Genomic DNA, 12,538 nt, shown 5'->3' on the forward strand with positions numbered 1-12,538 from the left:
ACAGTGGGTGGGGAGTGAGGGCGGAGGGTGGTGCGGGAACTGGGAGGAGGGGAGTTATGGGGGGAAAAAAAGAGGAACAAATGTAATAATCTGAACAATAAAGATTTAATTAAAAAAAAAGACTAGAGAGAAAAAGATTTAGAATCAAGGTTTGCATATTCAATAGATACATCATTGGAGCCTCCATAGAAGAAAACCAAAATGATGAAATAGGTCACATACGAATATGATTTTCTGAAATAAAGAAGACTTTAATTTATACCATGTATTAGAAAATATTAATCCAGAAGAGTTTATCACTGAAGATGATCAATCAAGTAAAATGATCAAGTCAATTATAAGGGACAAAAACCAGGTCTTTACAGCATTCAATACCAGAAGCTGTTGGTGCAATACTTAAATGGTATTACAGGAAAAAAAAGTGTTACCCAAGGATTTTATATCTACCTAAATTACCTTTCAATTATAAAGACCATAGATAGTCTTGAACATGAAAGAATTTAGAGAATGTTCTTTTCTTGAGGAAACTACCAGTGGGTGAATGTCAGCCAACTAAGAATTAATTGGGAAAACTATGGAAAAAAATATCAACAGCAAAATTTGAATACATTTACTGTGGACTAACGCTAAAATGAGTGATTGAGAAGGATGTGAAATGATGTCACCTGAGAATATGTAAACAATATACTTAAACATTGGTAGAGGAAGGAGGAAAATAGGTGAGAGGTAAAATTTACTTATTGCTCCATCTGTAATAATTGGTACGAGTTCAGTGTTCCAAAAAGATTCCTCAACCAGCCAAATCTATACTAATAAAAGGGTACTATGCTAATTAGACCGGATCAACTGGCCTGATTGCCACCTAACTGCTCCGGCTGTCTGACTTCATTATGGACAAAGCCATGGTGGCAGGGGCCAAGGCAGAGGCAGTTAGGGGTGATCAGGTCAGCAGGGGAACAAGCAGTTAGGGGCGAGATTAGGCTGGCACAGGGGAGCAAGCTGTTAGGGGCGAGATCAGGCTGGCATGGGGGAGCAAGCAGTTAGGGGCGAGATCAGGCCAGCAGGGGAGGGCAGGTGGGGGTGATCAGGCCGGCAGGGGAGCAGTTAGGCGGCAATCAGGCCAGCAGGCAGAGGCAGTTAGGGGCAATCAGGCAGGCAGACAGGAAAGCGGTTAGGAGCCTGTGGTCCCAGATTATGAGAGGGATGTCTGACTGCCAGTTTAGGGCCTAAACTGGCAGTTGGACATCCCCCAAGGGGTCCCAGATGGGAGAGGGTGCAGGCCAGGCTGTGGGACACCCCCCCTCCCTATGCACGAATTTTGTGCACTGGGCCTCTAGTAATATAATAAGCACTTCTTAAAGACAAAGATTAACTATGAGAAAGACATTATTGACTAAAGTATGGTAGAAGAGGAGAGGAAGGAACGAAGAGGAAATGTGTTTCCTTTTTTGTTGTTCACAGTAAGGAACTAATGTCTATTTGTTAAATAACAGAAAACTCAAGGTATTAGTTAAAGCTTTCACTATAAAAGAGCAAAATTGAAATCTTTTGAAATTTGAGAATTACAGCAACCAAGACAACAGAGTACATAGTTTAAGCTTTTAATTATTGATTTATTTTAAAAATATATTTGATTGATTTTTTTCACAAAGAGGAAGGGTGAAGGATAGAGAGTTAGAAACATCAATGAGAGAGAAACATCGATCAGCTGCTTCCTGCACACCCCCTACTGGGGATGTGCCCGCAACCAAGGTACATGCCCTTGACCGGAATTGAACCTGGGACCCTTCAGTCCACAGGCTGATGCTCTATCCACTGAGCCAAACCGGTTAGGGCAGTTTAAGTTTTTAAAAAGTGATTAAAGCAGAAAGTAACATAATGTTAATATGATAGAACTAAGGCTAACATGTGACATATCAATAAATGTTGAAATCGATTTAGCTCATCTATTATTATTTTTTTATTCTTCTTTTTGTTGTTGTTGGGGCCAGCAGATGAGAGAGAGAGAGATAGAGATAGAGAGAGAGAGAGAGAGAGAGAGAGAGAGAGAGAGAAGATAAAGAGAAGAGAGAGAGAGAGAGAGGAGAATGAGAGTTAATTCATCTATTAAAATAAAAAAGATATTCAGGCTCTTCCCAGGCAAAACCCACCTTTATACTGTATAAAGCAAATGATCCATCTAAGACAACGTATTTTCTGAAAGGCTGAAAATAGAAGTATGTACAAAGGTCTATGAAACAAATCCAAACAATAGAAAGCACAGGTGATAACCTTATTATCATATACTGTGAAAATGAAGAAAAGCACTTTATAAGGTTCAAAGATGCAAGTCACAATGAGAAAGAAAGCCTATGTACCAAATAAGAAAGCACAATATTCATAAAGGTAAAGTTACAGGAGATTCAGGGGGAAAACAGACAAGCAAATAAATAGTAGGACACTTGAACTCAGCTATAGGTCATCTGGAAAAAATGAAATGGAAATAGAAGACGAAAATATCAGAGAAGCAGATACACGTTTACAATTTCTTATTCAGAAATGTCCGTAACTTTTCAAAGTTTGGAAAGGTGATATAATACATGCACTGTATATTAACTAACATTCACGTTGAGGACCGGGGCCGTACCATGGTCAAATGCTTCAATATCTCTGCAGTGAATCACATGATGAGTAAGTAAATCAAGACAACAGATAGCCCCACACCAGTAAAGAGTAAGATTTGTGCCCTAGCTGGTTTGGCTCAGTGGATAGAGCATCGGTCTGTGGATTGAAAGATACCAGGTTTGATTCCGGTCAAGGGCACATGCCCAGGTTGTGGGCTCGATCCCCAATAGGGGGCGTGCAGGAAGCAGCCGATCAATGATTCACTATCATCATTGATGTTTCTATTTCTCTCTCACACTCCCTCTTTGGAATCAATAAAAAAAATATATAAAAAAAGAATAGGGTTTGTTGTCAAAGTAATCACAAACAAACATTTAGATTTCAGAGCATTTTGGGTCGGGGAATTGCAGAATTGGGAAGGTAAAACTGTATTTGATTTCACATAGGGAAAACTTTGAACTTCTCACTGTCTTAAAAAAAAAGTGCCTGTCAGTAGGGCTTGGGTGGGTGGGATCGGTTTCAGCAGAGATGACCATTTTTCAGGGGATTCAAGTACCAAGTGGGGACCTGGACAAGGACACTAGTTGAGATTCTAGGGTTAGACCAGCTGGGGCTGGGATATGTTTGTGAAGGGGGGATGAATAGGAGGGGTTCACACAACCCTACGCATCATCTGTTCGTATATCTCTGTTGAGATGGAGGCCAAAATGGTCCTAGCTCAGCGTTCCGACACGTGGCTGGGAAATGTGCATGCTAGTTGCTACATCAGCAGAGTTAGAAAGCACACTCTTTCGTTCATCCTCAGGATTGACACCATTCCCAAACAAACATGAAGTGTGCTAAAGAACAGCTAGCATGTCCTCCCTCCTCCTCCAGCTGGAGCAACAACACCCTCCCGCCCCCGGGGTACTACTGAACTCTTCCTGGCCCACAAAACACACCTGCAAATGTCTGAACTTGATGCTGCATAGCTGGGGGTCTCAGCAGGTTTTCAGGTGGCCGCAGTGACACTGCTCCTAGAGAACCTGGCCTGTCTCTGAGAGCGGCTAGGTCAGGTGGAGGCCTTGAGGTCTTTCAAGGACCGTGATCTGCTGACTCGATGATTATGAGCTAGAACTGGGGGATGGGAAAGACAACTTCCTGTGTCTTACAAGGCTTCCTGAAGTTCTTCAGGATCCTCCTACAACCACTCAGCCTGGGGGTACTGGCACTCTCCTCATGGTGCCTACACCACTTGGCCTGGAAAATGGGGAGGCTGGTGGAGTGAAGGTCAGCTTCATCCCTGAGGCACTTATCACCAGCTTGTAGATGTGAGCAAATATTCCATGGCCAGGAACGGGCAAAGTGCATGGGAGACTAAAGGTCCCATGTGGACAGTGTGGGATTCTCAGGGTCAGGGTTTCTTTATAACATTGATTGCTTTAAGGCTTACACAAAATTACACAAGTCACACGGGTCTGTTTTGGAGCAGGCAGAAAATAAAGATAAGCACAAAGAAGAAAACAAGACTCTCACCACCCAGAGAGAAGCATGGTTAATATTTTAGCCTGCCGGTTTCCAACAGGGTTCCTAGGGGACCCAGGTCTCTGTGGTGGAGGTGCTTCCAAGACTCCGTAAATGCTAGTTAGGATCTAATCAAAGAAACAGAAGAGATTTGGACCATATAACAGCTGCAATGAGCAAATGTGCAGGTGAGCGCAGATGAGCAAGAACCTCATGGAGACCGCCAACCTAGGAATGTGTGGGCCTCTCTCTCTGCCGGCCTTGAACCTGGCCTCTCCTGCCATCTCTGGTGCTAACTTGCACTTGTCATCAATGTGGCCTGGTGGGCAGGCTGGGGCCCTGTAGACCTGCAGGCCTACTGTGGGAAATCATATAGGAGCACACTCTAGGGCAGCACACAGTATGGTTCTGGGTTACAGGCCAAGATGGTTCAGGGCCTTCCCTTCTGCCACAAACGGTCACTCTACCTGGCGCAATTGTGGTGTGAATTTGTATCACATCATGGTGTCATTGCATCACATCATGGGCCATTTTAGCACTAGTCTTGTTTTTATTATTGAGATATCTCACAATAGAAATATCTTTATATGGAAATACCTTTGAATAAGTGGCAGGATGATAATGCTGAATATTAACCTTCCTGTCCCTAAGCTCACATGGCCCTGCATCCCTCGGCCCTTCCCTGCCTGGATGGGACCTTCTTAGGTCTTCAGAGGAGGATTTCAGAAATGCAAAGAGAAGCATGTGGATACTCGGCTTTTTATTTGAAACTCAAAACAGAGAGCAGAGTCTTGATGGCTTTTGAGGCCAAGGTCTAGACCAGTGGTCGGCACACTCATTAGTCAACAGAGCCAAATATCAACAGTACAACGATTGAAATTTTTTTGAGAGCCAAATTTTTTAAACTTAAACTATATAGGTAGGTACATTGTTATTAACTTAATTAGGGTACTCCTACGGCTTAGGAAGAGCCACACTCAAGGGGCCAAAAAGCCGCATGTGGCTCGCGAGCCGCAGTTTGCCGACCACGGGTCTAGACAAGTTTCAGAAGGTTGGAGGGGGGAGGAAGAGAGTCAGAGAGGAAGCCAGAGAGAAACTAAATCCTTGGAAAGGGCTCGTACCCTGTCCCCTCTGCCTGACTCAGGGTCACAATCTCAGGTTGAACACAGTCACCTGGATAGATTTGGGGCCCTTAGGGCAGAGAGGATCTGTGCTCCTTCCCAGTTGGGGTGTAGGGGGATTGACTGAGATCCTAGAGTCTCCTGCTGTGGCCAGCAGCAATCTCATGCAGATGGCGGATGGCACATCTGGGTAGAGAGGGCCCAAGCTGGTGAACTCCTCCTCTCTGCCTCCTATGGGCTCAAGGGCTGGGTTTAAAGGGACTTCATGGCTAGGATAAAGGGAAGTAGGGTGCATGGACAGAACATGACTGGGAAGAGGGAGCAGCCCGTGGAGGGGGTCTGGGCTAGGGGCTTGTTTGGCAGGTTGGAGGGTGACCAGGAAGTAAAGGGAGAGAAGCAGCCAAGGAAGGGAGCCAGGAGTAGGTGATGAGGAAGAGAGGGAGGCACAGCTAGCCCATGCTGGTTTGTCAGACATGGGAAAAATCCTTTCGTTTGTTCTTGGAGCGGTAGGAAAGCACAGAAGGTTTTAAAAAAGGAAGTGATGCGATCAGACTCTTGTCCGATCTGGCTGCTTTGTAGAAGTGCCTTCAGCAGAGTGTGTGTGGAAACAGGAGACTATTGCAATGATCCAGGCTAGAGATGGGGTTTCTTAGCCTGTCTCTGGGAGACATGTCCAACATGGAAGCCACGGCCATGTGAGCACGGGAAATGCAGCTATTCTGAATTGAGATATGCCGCAAGTGTAAATACACACTGAATTCTGAAGAGTGAGAACACAAATAAGAAAATCAAATATCACACTGATAACTTTTTTCATTTAAATTTTATTTAAATTTCACATTGATAACTTAAAGAAATATTGCTTATATGTTGAAATGGTAAGATTTTGACTATATTGGGTTAATAAAATATATTATTAAAATTAATCTGACCTGACTCATTTTACATTTAAAACCTTGCTTCTAGAAAATCTAATTATATATATATATATATACACACTAGAGGCCCGGTGCACAAAAATTTATGCATTCGGGGGGAAGGGGGGGGTCCCTCATCCTGGCCTGTGCCCTCTCGCAGTCTGGGACCCCTCGGGAGATAACGCCCTGCTGGCTTAGGCCTGCTCCCGGGTGGCAGAGGGCAGGCCCAATCCCTAGGTGCAGCCCCTGGTCGGGCTCAGAGCAGGGCCGATTGGGGAGTTGGGGCGCCGCCCCCTGTCAAGCACAGAGCAGGGCGGATTGGGAGGTTGCGATGCCACCCTCAGTCACGCTCAGGGTAGGGCCGATTGGGGGGTTGGGGCACCGCCCCCTGTCACACTCAAGGCAGGGTAGATGGGGAGGTTGCGGCGCCACCCCCTGTCACACATAGAGCAGGGCCAATCAGGGGGTTGGGGCACCGCCCCCTGTCACACACAAAGCAGGGCGGATCAGGGGGTTGGGGCCCCACCCTCTATCACCCACAGAGCAGGGCCGATCAGGGGGTTGGGACACCGCCACTGTCACACTCAGGGCAGGGCCGATGGGGAGGTTATGGCTCTACCCCATCACACACAGAGCAGGGCCCGTGGGGGGGTGGGGTGGGGAGGTTGGGGCACCGCCCTCTATCACCCACAGAGCAGGGCCGATCAGGGGGTTGGGGCGCCGCCACTCTCACACTTAGGGCAGGGCTGATGGGGAGGTTATGGCTCTACCCTGTCACACATAGAGCAGGGCCAATCAGGGGGTTGGGGCGCCACACCCTGTCACACACAGAGCCGCAGGGCAATCAGGGGGTTGGGGAGCTCCCCCGTATCAGGCATAGAGCAGGGCTGATCAGGAGGCTGGGGCGCCTTCCCCTGTCACGAACAGAGCAGGGCGGATAGGGAGGTTGTGGCCCCGCCCCCTGTCACACACAGAGCTGCAGGGCGATCAGGGGGTTTGGGCACTGCCCCCTGTCACGCTGATCCTGGTGCCGGGAGGCCTCTTGGCTCCGCTGATCCTGGTGCTGGGAGGCATATTACCCTTTTACTATATAGGATAGAGGCCTGGTGCATGGGTGGGGCTGACTGGTTTGCCCTGAAGGGTGTCCTGGATCAGGGTGGGGGTCCCCACTGGGGTGCCTGGCCAGCCTGGGTGAGGAGATGATGGCTGTTTGCAGCTGATCACACACCCTTCAGGGTGGGGGTCCCCACTGGGGTGCCTGGCCAGTCTGGGTGAGGGGCTGAGGGCTGAAGCTCCCAACTGCTCCTTTTTTCTTTTTTTTCTTTTTATTCTGAGCCAGCTTTAGCTCTGGCTCCAGCTCTGAGACTCTGCTGCTGAAAGCAAGTAGCTGGTTTGTTTGGGTTCTATAATCGAAACAATGTATAACTCCAGCTCTGAGATCCCGGCTCACTGAAAGCTGGTTTCTGGGTGTTTTTTTTAGCTTCTATATTTGTTACAGTGTTTCAAATTGCAGGCTCAGAGGCCAGCAAGGCAAGCGGGGAACGTTGGTTTCCTCCGTCACTGAAGCAAGCAAGCCTCATGTTAGTTTCAAGCTGTCTGGCTGCCGGCCGCCATCTTGGCTGGCAGTTAATTTGCATATCGCCCTGATTAGCCAATGGGAAGGGTAACGGTCGTACGCTAATTACCATGTTTCTCTTTTATTAGATAGGATACACACATATATTTATTTCAGAGAGGAAGGGAGAGGGAGAGAGAGATAGAAACATCAATGATGAGAGAGAATCATTAATCGGTTGTCTCCTGCATGCCCCACACTGGGGACTGAGCCCAAAAATGGGGCACATGCCCTGACTGGGAATCAAATCATGACTTCCTGATTCATAGGTCAATACTCAACCACTGAGCCATGCCAGCTGGGCTGGCTTCTAGAAAAATCTAAAATTGTATGTGGCTTGTGTTAGATTTCTATTGGACGCACTGAATTAAAGTGTGAACAGGGGTTGGTGGGGGTGGCAAGGAATGGTTGCATGCTGTGGACTCCACGTTGATTCTGAAAGTAGAGCTGATGAGAGCCTGAGAGGTGAGAGGTCAGGGCTGAGCAGTTGGTCTACCGGTGGTGCCACTTACAGAGATGAGGGTTACTGGAGGGGACAGTTAGGGGAGGGGAAATTCATGAGTAAATTTGGGAAATACTGAGTGAGAGGTTCTCAACCAGAGAGTTAACGGGGAGTTGGGATTTAGAGGAAAAGTCAGGATATCCATGTGGAAGTCATCAGTGTATGTATGGGTGGCAGTTATGTGCTGGGAAGGTAGGAGACGAACATGGATACGGACAAGAGGTCTGGGGTCAGAGCTCCGAGGCTCATCAGCAATTAGAGTTGAGGAAAAGGAGGAAGACCTAGCAAAGAAGATGGAGAAAGAATGCTCAGTGAGGCAGCAGAAACCCAGGAGAGGCTGTGCCAAGACTTCATGAGAACTTCGCTGACTGGAGGTTCTGCTTTGAGTGGACTGCCTGCTGGGAGCTGGGCTCCCGAGAGGAGGCGCAGGAAAGCTGACCTGCATCCTTGGGCTCCTTACCCCAAGCTCACCCTTCAGGTCCCTCACCGTCCATCTTCAGGAGAGACGGAATCGGGGGAGGGAGCTGGGCTGGGACAATTACACCAAAGCCAAGGGAATGGAGATGCCCCTGCACCTCCCTTTACCTTCCTCTTCTGAGAAACAAGCAGGGGTCAAACTCAGTTCACTCCCAGGAGTCTCATCATCAGCATAACCTTCCCAAAGCACAGCGCTCTCTCTCTCTCTCTCTCTCTCTCTCTCTCTCTCTCTCTCTCTCTCTCTCCCCCTCTCTCACCATTTAGCAGCCCTCCACATCCCACAGGATTCAAATCCAAATTCTTTTTTGTTCTTCTTAATCCTCACCTGAGGATATTGTTCCCATTGATTTTTAGAGAGTGGGAGGAGGAGAGACAGAGAAACATGGTTGTGAGAGACACATTGATTGGTTGCCTCCTGCATGTGCTCTGACCAGGGCAACCAAGGTGCGTGCCCTTGACTGAAATTGAACCTGGGACCCTTCAGTCCGAGGGCCGACACTCTACCCACAGAGCCACGCGGGCTAGGGCCAAATCCAAACTCTTTAGGAACATATCCAAGGTCTTCTATGACCTGACACCGTTTCGAAGTCCGCCCCACCCTGTTAGGGGTTCGCCTGGCCTTGGAGAGAAGCATTTTCTCCCTCCCTTCCAGAAGGTTTGCCACATTTGTGTGTACTCAGTGGAGGCACTCAATATGCATCTGGCAACCTCACAGAACATGGTTCACGGCCTCTTCAGCTCTCTGTTTGCCCGGTGGCTTCCCTCCCAGATAGAAATTTCCTGGAGGACAAGCAGAGGTAGGTGTGGGTGCACCAGCCCAGCAGCTCTGGGCGCTCAACTGCAGTGGACCATTGTCAGGGCTGGAACTCCCAGAGGCCACCATCTTGCTTGCTCTGGGCACAGAACCCAGCTAAATGTGGAAAAGAATTCTTATTTTTGTTATCAATCTTCTGCATTCACATTTGGAAAACTGTTTTATTGTGAGGGAAGGATGCCTCCCAGGCAAAGGTCAGATGGGTTCCCATCTGGGGAGCAGTTAGTTACCCAGGGCGGCAGGCCAACCCCAGCCTGCTGGTTTGCTGGGGTGTTTCTCAGCATATAGAAGGGTTCAGGAATCTGGAGAAGGGGCTGCGTGTAAATTAATAAAGAGACTAGACATGAAATATAAATTTGGAAGGCATTTTGGGGAGCCAGAGGAGACTTAGCGATAGCAACCAAGTTCTCTGAATCTCTGGACCCCCAGCTTTTTATTAACACAAATTGCTCTAAAACAAAGCAGATATATATATATATATATATATATATATATATATATATAGTAAGGTTTAGTATAGAGTAGGCATTGTCAGGTTGTGGGAACTGCCCTTGGATGTCAGGCAGCAGGAAATAATATATGCAAATCTTTAGGTTTGGGAAAATGCTTTCAGCTATTCTAGCAGCAGGTAATATGATTCAACCCTGCTGAATATAGAAGCCCATCAACCTTTTGAGGACTTCTTGCATTTATGACCTGCTGGAATTAGCTTCCGGCACTGGTTCCTGCCTATTTAAGTCTGATCTGACTCTTCAGTTTTCTATAAATTCTGCGAGAACCCCTCTCTTCTTTCAACAACCCCCTTTTTTTGGTTAAAGACCATGAAAGTTTATTTCTATGCTTTTCAGCCAGGCATTCTGACCAACACAAGGTACAAAAGCATGACTGGATTGAATTCCCCTTGGTGGGAGAGAGATATAATCCGTAGAAGTAGGAGAACCAAGATGGCGGCATAGGTTAACGCCGGAGTTTGCTGCTTTGAACAATTACTTCAAAAGTGAAACCAAAAAACGGAAGGGACATCACCCAGAACCACAGGAACGCTGGCTGAGTGGAAGTCCTACAACTAGGAGGAAAGAGAAACGCATACGGACACTCAGAGGAGGCGCAGTGCTGAAGTCAAATTCTGAGGTGCGGAGTGCGCAGAGCGGGCTGGCGGCGGAGGGCGCCGTTGGCGTTTTCAATCGGGAGGGAGTCAGAGACTCTGAGCTCCAGATACGGGCGAGTCTTTAGGGACCCAGACTCAAACGGGAGAAGCGGGACTGTCTGGCTTCGGTCAGAGCGAGTGCAGCTTTCTCTCTGAGCTTTGCAGCGGGTGCTGGGACTCAGAGAGGCAGAGCCCCTGGGGACAGGACTGAGAGCCGCCATAACTGCTCTCTCCGGCCCACCCTGTTGATCCTGTGCGACCCGCCCCGCCCAAGCCCTGCACACAGGCATTTGCCGGATAGCCTCAGGCAAACGCCAGATTAGCACCTCCCTAGAGGACAGAAGTTCTCTCACTGCTGACACAGCTGATTCTCATAGCCACTTGGCCTGGAGGTCAAACCCTCCCTGGAATTAGCTACAACAATCAAGATTTAACTATAAGACTGCGAACAAAGACCACTAGGGGGTGCACCAAGGAAGCATAACAAAATGCGGAGACAAAGGAACAGGACAAAATTGTCAATGGAAGATATAGAGTTCAGAACCACACTTTTAAGGTCTCTCAAGAACTGTTTAGAAGCCGCCGATAAACTTAATGAGATCTACAAGAAAACTAATGAGACCCTCGATCTTATATTGGGGAACCAACTAGAAATTAAGCATACACGGACTGAAATAACGAATATTATACAGACTCCCGACAGCAGACCAGAGGAGCACAAGAATCAAGTCAATGATTTGAAATGCGAGGAAGCAAAAAACACCCAACCGGAAAAGCAAAATGAAAAAAGAATCCAAAAATGCGAGGATAGTGTAAGGAGCCTCTGGGACAGCTTCAAGCGTACCAACATCAGAATTATAGGGGTGCCAGAAGATGAGAGAGACCAAGATATTGAAAACCTATTTGAAGAAATAATGACAGAAAACTTCCCCCACCTGGTGAAAGAAATGGACTTACAGGTCCAAGAAGCGCGGAGAACCCCAAACAAAAGGAATCCAAAGAGGACCACACCAAGACACATCATAATTAAAATGCCAAGAGCAAAAGATAAAGAGAGAATCTTAAAAACAGCAAGAGAAAGAAACTCAGTTACCTACAAGGGAATACCCATACGACTGTCAGCTGATTTCTCAACAGAAACTTTGCAGGCCAGAAGGGAGTGGCAAGAAATATTCAAAGTGATGAATACCAAGAACCTACAACCAAGATTACTTTATCCAGCAAAGCTATCATTCAGAATTGAAGGTCAGATAAAGACCTTCACAGATAAGGAAAAGCTAAAGGAGTTCATCACCACCAAACCAGGATTATATGAAATGCTGAAAGGTATCCTTTAAGAAGAAGAAGAGGAAGAAAAAGGTAAAAATACAAATTATGAACAACAAATATGCATCTATCAACAAGTGAATCTAAGAATCAAGTGAATAAATAATCTGATGAACAGAATGAACTGGTGATTATAATAGAATCAGGGACATAGAAAGGGAATGGACTGACTATTCCTGGGGGGGAAAGGGGTGTGGGAGATGCGGGAAGAGACTGGACAAAAATCGTGCACCTATGGATGAGGACAGTGGGTGGGGAGTGAGGGCAGAGGGTGGGGCGGGAACTGGGAGGAGGGGAGTTATGGGGGGGAAAAAAAAGAGGAACAAATGTAATAATCTGAACAATAAAGATTTAAATAAAAAAATAATAAAAAAAAAATAATCCGTAGAAGTTAATGGGGAATGGGTACTTATGCATGCATTGTATTATTCTTCATAACATATGCATGCATTATTTAGATGTAGAAAATACTGCATAATACATATACACACTAAAAAAGTCACTGGAATGAA

Source organism: Myotis myotis, unplaced genomic scaffold, assembly GCF_014108235.1.
Source record: "Myotis myotis isolate mMyoMyo1 unplaced genomic scaffold, mMyoMyo1.p scaffold_m19_p_1, whole genome shotgun sequence".
NCBI lineage: Eukaryota > Metazoa > Chordata > Mammalia > Chiroptera > Vespertilionidae > Myotis > Myotis myotis.